This window comes from Rana temporaria, chromosome 5 (assembly GCF_905171775.1).
Source record: "Rana temporaria chromosome 5, aRanTem1.1, whole genome shotgun sequence".
In the NCBI taxonomy this organism is placed as follows: Eukaryota; Metazoa; Chordata; class Amphibia; order Anura; family Ranidae; genus Rana; species Rana temporaria.
Genome location: NC_053493.1, coordinates 405,527,269 through 405,544,914, shown reverse-complemented (window position 1 = coordinate 405,544,914; position 17,646 = coordinate 405,527,269).

The following is a 17,646-nucleotide window of genomic DNA, read 5'->3' as shown; positions in this document are numbered from 1 at the left end:
AACTTTATCCCTGACTTGTCTGGTGTGTTCCTTTGCCATCATAATGCTATTTGCTCACTAAGGTTCTCTAGCAGACCTCTAAAGCCCTATACACACGATCGGTCCATTCTATGAAGACGATCGTTTTTGTTTCTATCGGTTAGGTATCCATCGGTTAAATTTAAAACAAGATTGCTTTTTTTTAACCTATGGATAAATAACCGATGGGGCCCACACACGATCGTTTTGGTCCGATGAAAATGGTCCATCAGACCGTTCTCATCGGTTTGACCAATCGTGTGTATGCAGCATCAGGGCTTCACAGAACAGCTATATGTATACTGAGATTAAATTACACACAGGTGGGCTCTATTTAGTAATTAGGTGACTTCTGAAGGCAATTGGTTCCACTAGATTTTAGTTAGGGGTATCAGAATAAAGGGGGCTGAATACAAATGCCATATTCATTTGTAACATTTATTTAAAGGGATTTATAATTTTCCTTCCACTTCACAATTATGTGCCACTTTGTGCAGGTCTATCACATAAAATACCAATAAAATACATTAATTAGGATTTTACGAAATTTTCGGAAAAGCCTTTTAAGAAGAGTGGAGGATGTTATAGCTGAAAAGAGGAGTCACATGTCTAATAATGTTCATGGCTTTGGAAGGAATATCCAACAATCTCATATCCGTGTGATGGTCAGGTGTCCACGAACGTTTAGCCCGGTTTTGCTTTCAAAGTGAATGAGCAACTTTAAAAAAAAAAAAGTTAAATCTTGATGTGTTGCCAATGACCATTTTGTTTTTCTCGTGGCTGTTGAATATACATGTAGTTTCATGCGGGAGAAAACCCAACAAACTTAGCTGATCACACTGAGCGCTTAGCAAAGTGCATTCCGCCTGCCGCTCTCTCATCCATAATTTTGCATAATTACACCCATATTTTGATCGCTCACTTTTCACAGCTCGCGCATCTTATAACTTTCACAATATTTATTTGTATTCGCTAATCTCTGTGTGGCAAAAGACAAAATATGACAATTCCGAAAATTAGTTTTATATTGCTTCTTGGCTCCCTTTAGTTTCCCGAGATTGGATTAAACAAGATTAATTTTAAATATGACGCATCGCTAAAATAAATAAAAATAAAAAAAGCAAGTTGTTGTTTCAGAGTTTCCAGAGATTACTGGTTGAACGCCATGAATTTCAGATGACATTGGTTTATTTATTTAACAAATGTTTCATCTCGTTCGGAGAAGCACCACTTCGCTAATTAGTATTTTAATGATCTAGAGCTGTATTTCACAAGAAAGGCTTTTAGAATGAAAGCTACGGCGGGCCTATAACTTGCAGCGTTTATTGCTGTAATTGATATGAATAATATATAGTATAAGGTGATAGCTTTGTTACAGTAAACACACTTAAAAGGTAAGGCTGACCAAAACTTTGGAGGGATATCTTTTCATTAACCACTTCCCGTCTGGTCATATGATGTCCAGCAGGACAACATGGGGGCGCGCAGCGCGGCGATTGCGAGTGCGGCGTGTCAGTCTGACACCCCAAATCTCCATTCATGATAAGAAGCATCTGTCAGAATTTAAATTTGGAAGCGGATTGTCTATGCGGACAATTCAAGGATCCCAACGAATGGTCCCTTCACCCCGAAGTGTTCCAAAGGATCATCCCGCAACTGGATCTGTTTTGCCTCATCAGCCTATTAAAAGGGAAACAATTCCTCTCACGCTACCCTCATCCATTAGTGGAGGGGACAGATGCCTTTACCAATCCTTGGATTGGGTAACTAGCCTATACCTTGCCTTTTTTAATCCCGAAATTCCTGGTGAGATTTTTGACATTCATCACAGATCTTCCCTATGGGCCTCACAGACCATGGGTCTCTCTGGCAATGGGTATCAGCGTGTGCACACCGATCACTCTGCTGGTGACTCCTCATCTCCTCTTGTCTAAGGGAGATGCACTAAATCCTCAATCATCACGGCTAACCTTAGCAGCCTGGAAATTGTAAGGCAGAGGTTACAAGAGTTAGGATGTTTTCCAGAGGGGATTAGAACTTTACGGAGTTCTATGAAGGGGTCAATCAATGCTATCTACTCCAGAATATGGATTAGGTTCACAAGCTTTGAAGCTGGACATCAGTTTGACCCTTGTGACCCAAATTTATCTCAAATCCTGTCTTTTCTACAATCTGAATTGGATTTAGGGCTCAGTTTGTGTAAGGTGAAAAGTTCTTCCATCTCCCAAGAAATGGGCAGCAAACCTGCTGATGGATCACTTCATGAGAGGTACTTGGACTACGCCCTCCCAAGAGAAATATTGGTTCCCTTAATAGGACCTGGCAGTAGTCCTCAATTTTCTAGCAAACCTTCATTGTACTCTTGACAGAAGACTGTTCTTTATGGGAGATATCCTTAAAATCGGCTTTTCTATTAGCCATGATTTCGGGGGAAAGTGTGTCGACTCCAAAAATTTGGGGCGGCAGAACCTTATTCCATGTTCTTCCCAGACAGGGTTGTGCTGAGACCATTGGATCAATTTGTTCCAGAGAGTGGCATCCATACTTCGTCTTTCCAGTGAATGGGTGCTTCCAGCCTTGCCAGCGGAATCAGATGCTGATCTGCACAAGTTGGACATTCCAAAAGTCCTTAACCACTTCCATACCAGGCACTTATGCACCTTCCCGCCCAGACCAATTTTCAACTTTCAGCACTTTCACACTTTGAATGACAATTATTCAGTCATGCTACACTGTATCCAAACAAGATTTTTATCATTTTATTCTCACAAATAGAGCTTTCTTTTGGTGGTATTTAATCGCCACTGGGTTTTTTATATTTTGCGCTATAAGCAAAAAAAACTGTGAAAAAAAATGTTTAGTTTATATTGTGAAATTTTGCAAATAAGTAATTCTTCATAAATTTGTGCCAAAATGTATACTGCTACATATCTTTGGTAAAAATAACCCAAATTAGTGTATATTATTTGGTCTTTGTGAAAGTTATAGAGTCTACAAACCTGCCTCCAATCTCCCCCTGCCTCCAATCTCCCCCTGCCTCCAATCTCCCCCTGCCTCCATCCCCCTCTGCAGTGCCACCAACAACCCCTGTCTTCATCCCCTTCCTCCAATCACCCCCCTGCCACTAACACCCCCTGATGCCAATCTCCCCCTTCCTCCAATCTCCCCCAGGCCCCCTGCCTCCAATCACCCCCTGCCTCCATCGTCCCCTGCCTCCATCCCCCTCTGCAGTGCCACCAACAACCCCTGTCTCCATCCCCCACCCTCTGCGGTGCCACCATCCCCCTCTGTGGTGCCACCAACAACCCCTGTCTCCATCCCCCACCCTCTGCGGTGCCACCATCCCCCTCTGTGGTGCCACCAACACCCCATGCCTCCAATCACCCCCTGCCTCCAATCTCCATGTGCAGTTCCAAGCCGAACCGATCTCGGCTATTTTTACTGGCACATTCCCGCAACCACTGACCTTTACGAACGAGGGAAAAAGTGCCCGTTTTTACGAACTGTCTGCAAAAATACGGACGGTTGGCAACACTGAACAAATTATGCTCCAAACCAAGGTTTTACTGTAAGTGGAGGTAGGATTCATTGGAGAAAACTCCAAAGCAATTAAAAAGACTCAATAGTCTGTTAGAGATCAAACAAACCCTTTCGTACTGAACACACAGTACCTAAACTACTCTCAGAGTTTAATTTTAACAACTAGTGTTCTTTCAGGGCAAGTTTGTTGGGAAATGTCCAAGCCTGTGAAGTTAAAATTTATGAGAAAAAAAAATCCATAGGCAAAAATAAATTGAATCGTACATCAAGAAATGCTGTTGGACAAACAAAATATCAAGCTTGTCAGTGAATATATTATCTTCCACCATCCATTATTGATGTCCTTTCATAAGTGTCAGAATGGATCGTCTATAAATTTAGAGGGAAAAAAGCAGGTCGTTTTTAAGTATTTTTTGTTGTCCAATTTTAGCCACTGCTATATCCTTACGCAGATTCATTTTTTGTGATATTTATAGAACAAAATGCCTAATAAGTTTTCTCATAGAGAAAAAAAAGAGAGTTTTATGTTGATTTAACATACATAAAGCAATACTGGATGAGATCATACATGGGGACTAAAGTGTAACTAATCCAATCAACAAACCAAAATATATTGGGCTAGATTCAGCATTGATTTACGCCGGCGTATCTATAGATACGCCGCATAAATTCAAAGCTGTGCCGGCGTATCTTTTTTTCTGTATTCAGAATGCAAGATACGCCGACATTAGCCTAAGATCCGAGGTGGCGCTTCCGACGTTTTCGGGGTAGAATATGCAAATGACCTAGATACGCCGATTCACAAACGTACGTACGCCCGGCGCAATTTAGTTACGTCGTTTACGTTAGGCTTTTTCGGCGTAAGGTTACTCCTGCTATTAGGAGGCGCAGCCAATGTTAAGTATGGACGTCGTTCCCGCTTCGAATTTTGATTTTTTTACGTTGTTTGCGTAAGTCGTTCGCAAATAGGGCTGGACGTAATTTACGTTCACGTCGAAAGCAATGACGAGTTGCGGCGGAATTTCAAGCATGCGCACTGGGATTCTTTCACGAACGGTGCATGCGCCGTTCGTAAAAAATGTAAAATACGCGGGGTCACCATTAATTTAAATAAAACACGCCCCCTCATCCTCATTTGAATTGGGCGCGCTTACGCCGGCCCCATTTACGCTATGTCGCCGTAAATTAGGAGGCAAGTGCTTTGTGAATACAGCACTTGCCTCTCTAACTTATGGCAGCGCAGCGTAAATACGATACGCTGCGCCGCCTTAACAATGCGCGGCTCTACCAATGTGGTTATTGTGCTCAAAAGATCTACATGATATGTGCTGTGTCGTGTAAATCAATAACGTGAAGTATTGTGAACAAACGCAAAAAATTACCACCATGGTGATTAACCACTTCAATACCAGGCATTTTCATCCCCTTCCTGCCCAGGCCAATTTTCAGTTTTCAGCGCCGTAACATTTTGAATGAAAATTGTTCGGTTACGCGACACTGTACCCAAATGAAATTAAAAAAAAATTCCCCTACACATAGAACTTTCTTTTGGTAGTGTTTTGATCACCTCTGCAGTTTTCATTTTTTGCATATAACCAAAAGAAGAGCGTCAAGTTTGAAAAAAACACAATGGGGGGTTATTTACGAAAGAAAAATCCACTTTGCACTACAAGTGCACTTACTGTAGATCTGGGTGGAAGCTCTGCTGATTGTATCTTCCAATCGTGTGCAAGCTAAAATGCTGTTTTTTTTTTTTTTTTTTCTTTCCTTGCATGCCCCCCTCGGATCTACAGTGATTGCACTTCAAAGTGCACTTGCATTGCACTTGTAGTGCAAAGTGGATTTGCCTTTTGTAAATAACCCCCAATATGTTTTACTTTTTGCTATAATAAATGTTCCAAAAAAAAAAAAAATCCTGCTATAAAAATCCACTGATTACTGTATAAATGTCACTGACAGGGAAGGGGTTAACACTAGAGGGCGATCAAGGGGTTAAATGTGTTACCTAGGGAGTGATTCTAACTGTGGGGGAGGGGACTGGGGGAGGTGACCGATCGGTGTTCCTCTGTACAAGGAACACACAATCTGTCTCCTCTCCCCTGACAGAATGTGGATCTGTGCGTTTACACACACAAACCCACGTCCATGCTCTGTGACAGCCAATCGCAGCCGTACCCTTTTATTGAAGACGGTTTAACCACTTGTCCACCGCGCCTATTTTGGCACTTCTCTCCTTCATGTAAAAATCACATTTTTTTTTGCTAGAAAATTAATCAGAACCCCCAAACATTATATATATTTTTTTTAGCAGACACCCTAGGGAATAAAATGGCCATCATTGCAACTTTTTTCTCGCACGGTATTTGCGCAATAATTTTTCAAACACCTTTTTTGGGGAAAAAATACGGTTTCATGAATTGAAAAATAACAAAACAGTAAAGTTAGCCCATTTTTTTTGTATAATGTGAAAGATGATGTTACGCCGAGTAATTAGATACCTAACATTTCACGCTTTAAAATTACGCACACTCATGGAATGGCGCCAAACTTCGGTACTTAAAAATCTATATAGGTGACGCTTTAACATTTTCGAGTTACAGAGGATGTCTAGTGCTAGAATTGTTGCACATGCTGTAACGCGCGCGACGATACATCACATGTGGGGTTTGAACGGCGTTTACAGTACATATGTGGGCAGACTTGCATGCGTGTTCGCTTCTGCGCGCGAGATAACGGGGACAGGGGCGTTTTGAAGAAAAACATTTTTTTATTGTATTTTTATTTTACTTAATTGTTTTTATTTTTACACTTTTTTTACTTTCTTTTATCACTTTTATTCCTATTACAATGAATGTAAACATCCCTTGTAATAGGAATCAGTGTGACAGGTCCTCTTTATGGAGAGATGTGGGGTCAATAAGACCTCCACATCTCTCCTCCAGGCTTACAAGCATGAAATCGGTGTAAAAAAAAATCACTGATCTCATGCCGACAGCCGCGATTAAGGCTTTGTTTACTTCCGGGTAACGGGCGTGATGACATAACGTCGCGCCCGGGCCTCCGACGGTCATAGAGATGACTGGTGACCATCTGGTCACCAGTCATCTCTATGCTTTCCAGGCAGCGCCGGCCGATTCGATCTCCGGGCCCCTGATGGCACGGGAGAGCCCGGAGAAGCACCGGATGGCGGCGGGAGGGGGGGACGTCCCCTCCCGCTGACTATAAGAACGATCAAGCGGTGGAACTGCCGCTTTGATCGTTCTTATCGTGCACAGAATCGGCGGCTGAAGATGGCAATATCTGAATGATGCCTGTAGCTGCACCCATCATTCAGATATCACCGCACAAAGCCGAGGACGTCCCAGGGATGTCCTCGGTCGTCAAGAGGTTAAAAATTCTTCTGGTACAAAGACATCAGAGGCACATGATCAATGAAAAGCTGACATGTTTCACACAACTATGGGGTGCTTAGTCATAGCATAACTAAGCACCCCATAGTGGTGTGAAACATGTCAGATTTTCATTGATCATGTGCCTCTGATATCTTTGTACCAGAAGAATTTTTAAATCGTCTTCAATAAAAGGTGTCAAAAGAGTGCGGCCATCCAGTCTTTTCTTCGATTCATTCCTACATGCAGAGCCAACCTCTGTTTCAATTAGCAGGTGGGATGCATTATGAGATGTCTGCCTAGAGCGGTGTTCTTTTGTTTGTGGTGTGTGTGTATAGTAAATAGAGTAGACCCGATGACTAAGCCCTGGTGGGTGGTGTAAAATGCATTATGAGGAGTGGTTGGTTGGCAGAGTCATGTAGGCTAAAGCTGATCCTAACTTGTATGTCATGGTGCCTGGTTGGGAGAGTGGCGCCTCCTCTATCTACTACACACACTGCTTTGGATGGTCATAGTGACACAGATGTACCCCCTATTCTTGTGGATCATGGAAACAGAATACCAGTGGCATTCTTGGCTTAGTTTGAGGTCATAGGTAGCTCTCCCCAATATTAGTCCTACTCTCTCCCTATAGAGCGGGGCTCTCTCCCTATCCTACTCCCACACTGCGGGCAAAAGATGCAAAATCTCTTATTTATATCATTCTGTGCCAAGATGACCCCCAAATCGTGCAGGTTTCCCCAAGATGGCTTTCTGGAGGCCATAACGGGGCAATTAGTTCCTAATTGTCTCCTCCCAGCCTGAAGAAATAGCACAGTGCCACCCTTAGGTTGGAGGATAAACTGTAGCCTCTACCTGCCCCCAAGTCTATCCTTGCCTTTCTCCTCAATGCAAGTTTTGACTATGTCATGGTCTAGGCGGTGGATCAGAGCAGTGGAAGAGAGCAGGAAAGGTAAATACAAGTTGCTTATGACACCTTTTATACAGTTGGTATTCCAACTGTGTAGTTACAGTATTCACTTGACTGTGAAGATATTTTGTCATTTAAATGTTAACTTTTGAATGGCATTAACCACTTGCCGACCAGGCACCGTCATAATTATGCTGTGACAGGTTGGCTCTATTGCGTAAATTCCCGTAGCTGTACGTCGGTTTGTGCAATAGATACAGTGGCGTGGCGTGGCACCGGAGCCGATGCGCGCGACCAGATGCCGCGATGTCCACCGGCCACCCGCGATCGCTCCACAGAGAGCCAGAACGGGGATCTGACAATGAAAACAAACAGATCCCTGTTCTGACAGGGGAGGAGAGAGAGATTGTCTGTTCATAGTGATCAGGAACAGCGATATCTCTCCTCCTCCAGTCACCCCCCCCCCATAGTTAGAAACACCTCCCAGGGAACACATTTAACCCCCCGATTACCACTAGTGTTTACGCCTTCCCTGTCAGTGTCATTTATACAGTAATCAGTGCATTTTTATAGCACTGATCACTGTATAAATGTCACCGGTCCCAAAAAAGTGCCAAAAGTGTCCGATGTGTCCACCGCAATGTTGCAGCCCCGCTAAAAATCACAGATAGCCACCATTATTATTAAAACAAATTTTTTTTTACGGAAAATATGTAGAAGAATACATATTGGCCTAAACTAAAGAAATTTGTTTTTTTATATATTTTTTGAGGATATTTATTATAGCAAGAAAAAGATATTGCTGTTTAAAAAAAATTGCCACTCTTTTTGGTATATAGCGCAAAAACCACAGAGGTGATCAAATACTACCAAAAGAAAGCTCTATTTGTGGGGAAAAAAGGACGTACATTTTGTTTGGGTACAACATCACACCAACGTGCAATTGTCAGTTAAAGCGACGCAGTGCCGTATCGCCTGGTCATTAAGAGGGTAAATCCTTACGGTTCTTAAGTGGTTAAAGTAGAACTTCTACTGAATAAAATGTTTAGTTCATAAAAAAAAAAAAAGTTATATGCTTAATAATGAGTTTTAGAACCGATACTGCACTCTCCAGTATATCCGTGAGAAGCAAATCCCCAGCTGTATAAGGACGGATCCATTATATTTTCACTGATTAGCTTGGGTACTCTCACAGGATTTAACTCTTATCTTCAAAGGACTATAACTACATTGCATGACCATATGGCCTCTTGAGTACTAACTGCAATTACAAAAATAAATAAAAAAAAACATAGATTTATGGAAGCCACTTGTTTTTTTTTTTATTGTTTTTTTTTTGTTTTTTGCCTTATATCTGTATGATTTTTTTTATTTTTTTGCTTGTCAGTTTATGAAAAAAGCATTTGACTTACAGGGTGTTGGACATGATGGTAGTGCTCAAAGCAAACACCCATTTTACATTTTTTTTTACAGTTTGTTTAGGATTATCTAAAACAATGTTGTGCTACACTTTGAAGAATGCAAATGTAATCATCTCTGTGCTAATCTGTGTAATCTGATGACCTACAAAAAAAAACACTCCCTCCTATTTCCCGCAACGCACCTTGCCCTCTCGCTATAATAAGTTATTTTTTTTTTTCATTTTCTCATGTCTATTTTCACAAGATAAGCTATTTAATTTAAGTATGTGTTTTAACAAGCAAGAAGCAATTTTGTACAATACCTAAGGTAGTCCATACTAAGTACGAAATCAAGCGCGGCAAGGTTAGTCAAATAACATTTCATCTGAAATGGCATGTTCAAGCCGACAGCTAAATAAATAAGAGTGGCTTGCAGAAGTGGAGATAAGGCCAGTGTGCCGTATAGGTTTTTATTGATCAGAGAAATAATATTTGGAAAAAGCATTTAAAGCTGATGTGTACATTGGGAGCGTGATTGTTCTTGAAAAGGTCCAGATAGAATACAATACAAGGACGGTGATTCAGGATTATAGCAGGTATATTATTATTATTATTGTAAACTGTTCTCTTTTTAATTAACTTGTTAATTTGTTTTGGTAATATAAAGCCGTACATTTGCATGCAATTTATAATATCCTCTTGGATATATATTGGAGATATCTCTCACTTCCTTTGTTAAAGGGGTTGTAAAGCTTTGTGTTTTTTTTCCCCTTAATGTATCCTATGCATTAACCACTAGCCGACCAGGCGCCGCAGTAATACGGTGGCAGGTCGGCTCGGCTGCGCGAAATCACATTCGCATTTCAGCCATTAGGGGCGCGCGCGCGGAGGCTTGTCGGGCACCCGCGATCGCTCGTTACAGAGTGAAAACCGGGAGCTGTGGGTGTAAACACACAGCTCCCGTTCCTGTCAGGGGGAGAAATGACTGTTCGTCTGTTCATACAATGTATGAACAGCAATCTGTCATTTACGCTAGTCCCACGCCCCCTTCAGTTAGAGCACACCTAGGGAACATAATTAACCCCTTCCTCGCCCGCTAGTGTTAACCCATTCCCTGCCAGTGGCATTTTTACAGTAATCAATGCATTTTTATAGCACCGATCGCTATAAAAATGCCAATGGTCCCAAAAATGTGTCAAAAGTGTCCGAAGTGTCGACCATAAGGTCGCAGTACCGATAAAAATCGCTGATCGCCGCCATTACTAGTAAAAAAATAAATATTAATAAAAATGCCATAAAACTATCCCCTATTTTGTAGACGCTATAACTTTTGCGCAAACCAATAAACGCTTATTGCGATAATTTTTTTTACGAAAAATATGTAGAAGAATACGTATCGACCTAAACTGAGGAAATTTTTTTTTTTTTATATATTTTTGAGGGATATTTATTACAGCAAAAAGTAAAAAATATATATTTTTTTTTTTTCAAAATTGTCGCTCTATTTTTGTTTATAGTGCAAAAAATAAAAACCGCAAAGGTGATCAAATACCACCAAAAGAAATCTCTATTTGTGGGGAATAAAAGGACGCCAATTTTGTTTGGGAGCCATGTCACACGACCGCACAATTGTCAGTTAAATCACAAAAAGTGGTCCGGTCATTGACCAGCAAAATGGTCCGGGGCTGAAATGGTTAAGGCCTTGTACACGCGGTCAGACCAAACCGATGTGACTGGTCCGTCGGACCGTTTTCATCGGTTCACCTCTGAAGTGGCCGTACGGCCTGATATGTGTACACACCGTCAGTCCAAAATCAGTCCAAAATCCGATCGGGTCAGAACGCGGTGACGTCAAACACACGACGTACTGAATAAAACGAAGTTCAATGCTTCCAAGCATGCGTCGACTTGATTCTGAGCATGCGCAGGTTTTTAACCGATGCTTTTCTGTACTAACCATCGGTTTGGTCCGATCGGGCAGCGGTCCATCGGTTCGGTTTTGAAGCATGTTTTAAAATTTTGGACCGAAGGAAAACAGACCGATGGCCTATACACACGGTCGGTTTGGTCCGATGAAACTGAACTTCGGTTCATTCTCATCGGTTTGGTCCGACCATGTGTACGGTGGGCGTGATCCCGCGATGATTCCTCCCAGCTTGAGGCGGCTCTTCATTGGATGATTGATGGCAGCGCAGCCATTGGCTCCCGCTGCTGTCAATCAAATCAATGACGCGCTTCCCAGATGGGGGTTAACTCTTGCGGGGAGGAGCCGAGACAGCCACGAAGGACCCCAGAATGCCAGGATCACGGCCACTCTGTGCAAAATGAACTGCACAGTGGAGGTAAGTATGGTATGTATGTTATTTAAAATAAATAAATAAATAAGCCTTTACTAACCCTTTTAAAGGGGTTGTTAAGGTTTGTTTTTTATTTTCTAAATCGGTTCCTTTAAGCTAGTGCATTGTTGGTTCACTTACCTTTTCCTTCCATTTCCCTTCTAAATGTTTTTTTTCTTTGTCTGAATTTCTCACTTCGTGTTCCTCCTCAGTAAGCTGTTCAGGCTGACTAAACAACCGCTTGGACGATGGTGTGTTTACTGAGGAGAAACAGGAAGTGAGAAATTCAGACAAAGGATAAAAAAACATTTAGAAGGGAAATGGAAGGAAAAGGTAAGTGAACCAACAATGCACTAGCTTAAATAAACCTATATAGAAAATAAAAAATGAACCTTTACAACCTCTTTAATTTTCTTTCTCATTTGAACAGACAAACAGCTGAAAGCCCAACTGTAGTCCACTTCCCCACCTTTTCCAGTCCCCCTATTTCCTGCATCTACATTTTAAAAGATTCATGCATACTGTGACCCCACTTAGGTGCTTCCACCAAACAGTGCCTCCTGCTCTCCAAACCCTTCCAGCAGACCGAGAACTATCATCCCATTGAGAACTATCATCCCATTGAGAACTATCATCCCATTGAGAATGTCTACAGAATGACGTAACGCGTCTGGAAGGACACGCAGTGACGTCACCACGCTAAGAAGTAAGGGCTCCGATTGTTGCCGGCCGGCATCTGTGTTTTTTTATATTGCATGGTTTTACCTGTTTTTTCAAAGTGCATCTTAATCTCTTAAAATAAAAATATGTTTTATGGAATTACACTATGGTGCGCATTCTCTCCATCATCTGGATGAGCTTGTCATCGTGCCGGATATTCTTTTTTTTCCTGGAACCTGTAATCCTGGGAGTCCACTAAAGTAAAGGCCGCGGCTGGGCTATAGCCGACTGCAAATCAAGCTTGCCCTCTGGTAAGCGTCTTTAAAACTCGGTGGTCGGTCTTGAGTCTTCACTTGAGTGTGAAACAGTTAAGATATCACGGAGGTGTTGTCTTCAGGATCGTTTGTTTATATATATATATATATTGTGATAGTACAGTTCCCTGTCCTGGTAATGGTCGCCCAGGACTCTCCAATAGGCAGGAATCTCCAATCCTGGGACCGGGTTTTGGAAACAGCCAGGAGTCTGGCTGGTTGATTGAACAGGTGGGTCCTGGGCTTATAGTAGAATCAAGACCAGTGTTCTGGACTCCACCCTCCCGAGGAGTCCAGGCAAGCAAGGGAGAAGCATGCATGTCTGCATGGTATAGAGAGAGGACCCAAAGCTGTGGGCTGAGCAGCACAGAAGCTGAGAGAAGGTACAGTGATTGTACAGGTACTTTGGTACGTGGCCAAGAGGGCTGAAGTGTAAGCCTAGTGGGCTGTATTTCTGAAGAGAGCCATGTGGCTTGGCATTTTCGTTTGACCATTTCTTTATTGCTGTAGAAACTTGAAACCCCCTGTGTGGGAATTTTGGATGGACGTTTTTCTTTCTTTTAATAAAAGTGGGTCAACAAACCCTTAAAAAGCACAACTGGCGTGGACTCTGCTGCTCACTGGTATGCTCTACCCAGATGCTAAATCACCCCAACATTACAATTGGTGCTCGAATGCGGGCATGGACTGAAGATCCTTGCAAATACCAGTGAGCTATTGCCAGAAACTGCATAATCTGTGTGTGTGCAGGTGAGGAGAACCTGCAAGAGAAAGGTGATTAGCCTTAAAGAGACAGTGCTCTAATTTGTTGCTGAACTGTGCAAATTTTTTTGATTGTGATTGTGAGTATGGGGCGATCAAGATGCCAAAAAGAAGCAAGGATGGCTGAGATGATAGATAGAGCTCTGAGGCTGGAGGGGTTGTTACCGCCTGATCGAACCCCATACATACCCGAACAGAGTTTTCCAAGGGAAAAGAGGGCTGCTGTTGTCCCTAGCAACCCTGGTGCAATGAGTGCACAGATGGCTAATGTGGAGCATCCACCAGCGTTTGAATCTGCAGTGGATTGGTGCAAGCGACACCTGGCAGGATTGGACCAAGCTAAAGTGGAAGCGAAGCCAACCTTTGATAAAAAGAGACATCTGCCAAATGTCCATGCCTGGGAGAGGGATGTTGTTGCCCCTGGCAACACTGCTGCAGTTAAACCAGCAGCTGTTGTAAAAATTGTGAAAGTGACACAGCTTGGGACAGGGTCCAGCAGATGCAGTGTGGGAAACCCTGACAAGACAGCAAACCAAGTGCGCTGTTTGCGGTGCAGCGAGTGGGGGCATGCAGTCTCCAAGTGTCCTTTGTCCCTGGCTCCAATGCAAAGCTACCTAGCAAAACAAAGGTCTGCGAATCCTATGTTATGTGCCAGAAGAGAGGCTGACCAAAAGCCAGGACGGAGAGTGGTTGCCCATAGCAACACAGAGGAGACCAGTCGGGCTGTCTGTGGATCATGGGGTGTGCTTGCCTGCAAGGGTCGTGACAAGTGGCTTCCGGAGGAGCCAATACAGCATGTTGGAGAGAACCAGCAAAGCTCTGCAGGGAGAGTGCGATCTCCCATGACAACAAGAGTGGAAGTTGTGCCTGGAGAGAAGAGCTGCAGGAGAGATTTGCCTCAACGTCCCCACAAAGAGCCCTGTGTGTTCTTGCCAGCTGGGAATCGCCAGGAGAGAAACGCACTGGAGAAAAGTCGTCCTGTTCCATGTCTGGAATGTGGCCAGCTGGGGCACAAAATATTGTCTTGCCCTAGATTCTGGGGTGCACCTGGAGGTAATGATGTTGAGCCAGTTTCCTGTAAAAATATATTTACCGTCACCCCTGGCAACAAGGAGGAGTTTTCTGTTGTGTCTGCAGGGGGTGCGATTTCATCCCGTGGCCACCAGGGGGAGTTGGCCAGTAAATGTGTGGCTGAGGACTGTTTAAGACAACGTACTCAAATGAAGATGGTGATCCCAACTACTGCGGTGGGTAAGACTGTCTTTAATGAAATGATGTCTGGGACTGCTGATTGCAGGTATAAAAGAACTGGTTACGAGACTGTCCATGATGATGTGAGAGTGACCCCAGTTAGTGGGGCCACTAAATGTGTGCTTGAAGATTACTTCTCCCTACAAAGTGGGAATGCAGGGGTTAAAGTCCAAACAGAACCTGTATTGATGACTAAAAGTGTTGTGTCTAATGTCTGCCAGTCTCAAGTAGGCAGTGGGCTAGGACAGCCTGCAAAAACAAAAAATGCTATAAGTGTTATTGTTAATGAAAAGTTTGCTGCTGTTGGAAAAACCCCAGGTTCTTTCAGAGCAAAAGCTGTTGTCACAAATGGGCCGTTGCCTGTAGCAACTGATGGTAAGACCGCACAGTTGTCCCCAGAAATCTCCAGGGAACTTCATGTATTGAAGTCGGAGGTTGCCATGGACAACTGGTATGTCACTCTGGTGGGACAGAGTGGAACTGTACCGTATAATGGTAATGTGTTAGTGCAAGCTGCTAGTACTAAAAATGTGCAGGTAAATGGTGGGTTAAAACATGTGAAAAATGCAAAGGTGTGTGAGGCTTATGAAGCGCCGCCCGAGCAAGGTGGTGGTGGTTGTGGTGTATTGCAACCTGTGGTGCTAGAACATGTGTTACCAAAGTCTGCCATGATTTGTAATTTGGGTTTGAATATGTATATCAATGATGAACCAAATAATTTGTTAAAGGTACATGACAGTGTGGTGTCCAAAGGTATTGGGAAACCTGGGAACCTGAAGCGTGGAGGCAGAAGGGTTGGTAGAAAGACCAGGGGTGCCCTGTTTAAATTTCAAAAGAGGAAGTGCTTATGGAACCCCAAAAGAAGAGGGAGAAGGCTGAGTGTAGGGAAATATAGCTGGTTAAGATCCAGGGTGGGATGTACCTGGAAGCGCACCCGGAAAAAAGGTTGGGCCTATGTGGCTGACAGCCAGCACAGAGGTGTCCCAACCATGATGATGGGTGCTGGTGTTCCTCCCTCTGGATCGAAACAAAGGGGGGGTGGTATGTGATAGTACAGTTCCCTGTCCTGGTAATGGTCGCCCAGGACTCTCCAATAGGCAGGAATCTCCAATCCTGGGACCGGGTTTTGGAAACAGCCAGGAGTCTGGCTGGTTGATTGAACAGGTGGGTCCTGGGCTTATAGTAGAATCAAGACCAGTGTTCTGGACTCCACCCTCCCGAGGAGTCCAGGCAAGCAAGGGAGAAGCATGCATGTCTGCATGGTATAGAGAGAGGACCCAAAGCTGTGGGCTGAGCAGCACAGAAGCTGAGAGAAGGTACAGTGATTGTACAGGTACTTTGGTACGTGGCCAAGAGGGCTGAAGTGTAAGCCTAGTGGGCTGTATTTCTGAAGAGAGCCATGTGGCTTGGCATTTTCGTTTGACCATTTCTTTATTGCTGTAGAAACTTGAAACCCCCTGTGTGGGAATTTTGGATGGACGTTTTTCTTTCTTTTAATAAAAGTGGGTCAACAAACCCTTAAAAAGCACAACTGGCGTGGACTCTGCTGCTCACTGGTATGCTCTACCCAGATGCTAAATCACCCCAACATTACAATATATATATATATATATATATATATATATATATATATATATGCCAAGTGTTTACCGGGACCTTTTACCTATCTATATATAATTGAGTATAGGAGACCTGGTTATTATCATCATCTGTATTAAGGTTTTATTGGCGCAGCTTTGTTTTTTTTCTTTCGAGAACTAATAGCCCTTTTTGCCCAAGCATTGTACAGAGACAAGATGTTGAGAAAAACCTAAAGGAATGACTGTTTATTGAACAGAAATACAAGTTTTTATACACTTCAAAACTAGGTCAGTCACCACATGAACAATAAAACCAAATATTACCCAACACATCACACAATGGTTAGATTAAGCTACAGTGTCTTGAAAAAGTATTCATACCCTTTGAAATTTAGTTACATAGTTACATAGTTAGTCAGGTTGAAAAAAGACACAAGTCCATCCAGTTCAACCACAAAAAAAAAAAAAAAAAACATAGTACAATCCCATACATCCAACTCCATACCCACAGTTGATCCAGAGGAAGGCAAAAAAAAACCAGCAGAGCATGATCCAATTTGCTACAGCAGGGGAAAAAATTCCCATAATTTCCATATTTTGTCATGTTAAAACCAAAAACAAGAATGAATTTTATTGGGATTTTATGCGATAGACCAACGCAAAGTGGCACATAATTGTGAAGCACTCTGCATTCGTCTTTTCTCTCCAGTTTCTAAGGATAGCTGTGATCTGCTGGCCCCCTGGACTGGAATCAACCTTTCTTGATGACTTTTCTGCCTATCTACCCTACTTCCTTTCATCTGACTTCCCAACAATCATTCTCAGTGAATTCAACATTCCTATTAATACTAACACTCCTGCCACTTCAAAATTTCTCAGTCTAACCTCTATCCACTCGTTCCCGGCTTCCTGCTCCAACGTTGTCTGTATCCAGCGTCGGTCGGGGATCTCCGGTCCAGTGATGAGAAGATCCATCCATCCAGAGCGCAGCCACGCCGACCTCCTCTCACCGCTGGACACAGCCCAGCGAATGACGCGGCTGAAGCTGTGACATTTCTTATATAGGGGAGGCGGGGCCACCCGTCACGCGACCCGTCCCCTCTGACGCACCCTCTGCTACGTCACTGTGTAAGCCCAGTCTTCCCCCTTGTTGGGCTTCCCCAGTGACGTAGCAGAGGGTGCGTCAGAGGGTGCGGGGTCACGTGAAGGGTGGCCCCGCCTCCCCTATATAAGAAATGTCACAGCTTCAGCCGCGTCATTCGCTGGGCTGTGTCCAGCGAGAGAGGAGGTCGGCTTGGCTGCGCTCTGGATCACGGTCGGTGATCTCTGATCCAGCGATAAGAAGATCCATCCGTTCTTCTCATCGCTGGATCGGAGATCACCGACCATCGCTGGATACAGACAACGTTGGAGCAGGAAGCCGGGACCGAGAGTGGATTACCACCGCTGGATTTTTTCTCTTTATTTTTTTGTTAATAAAGGACTT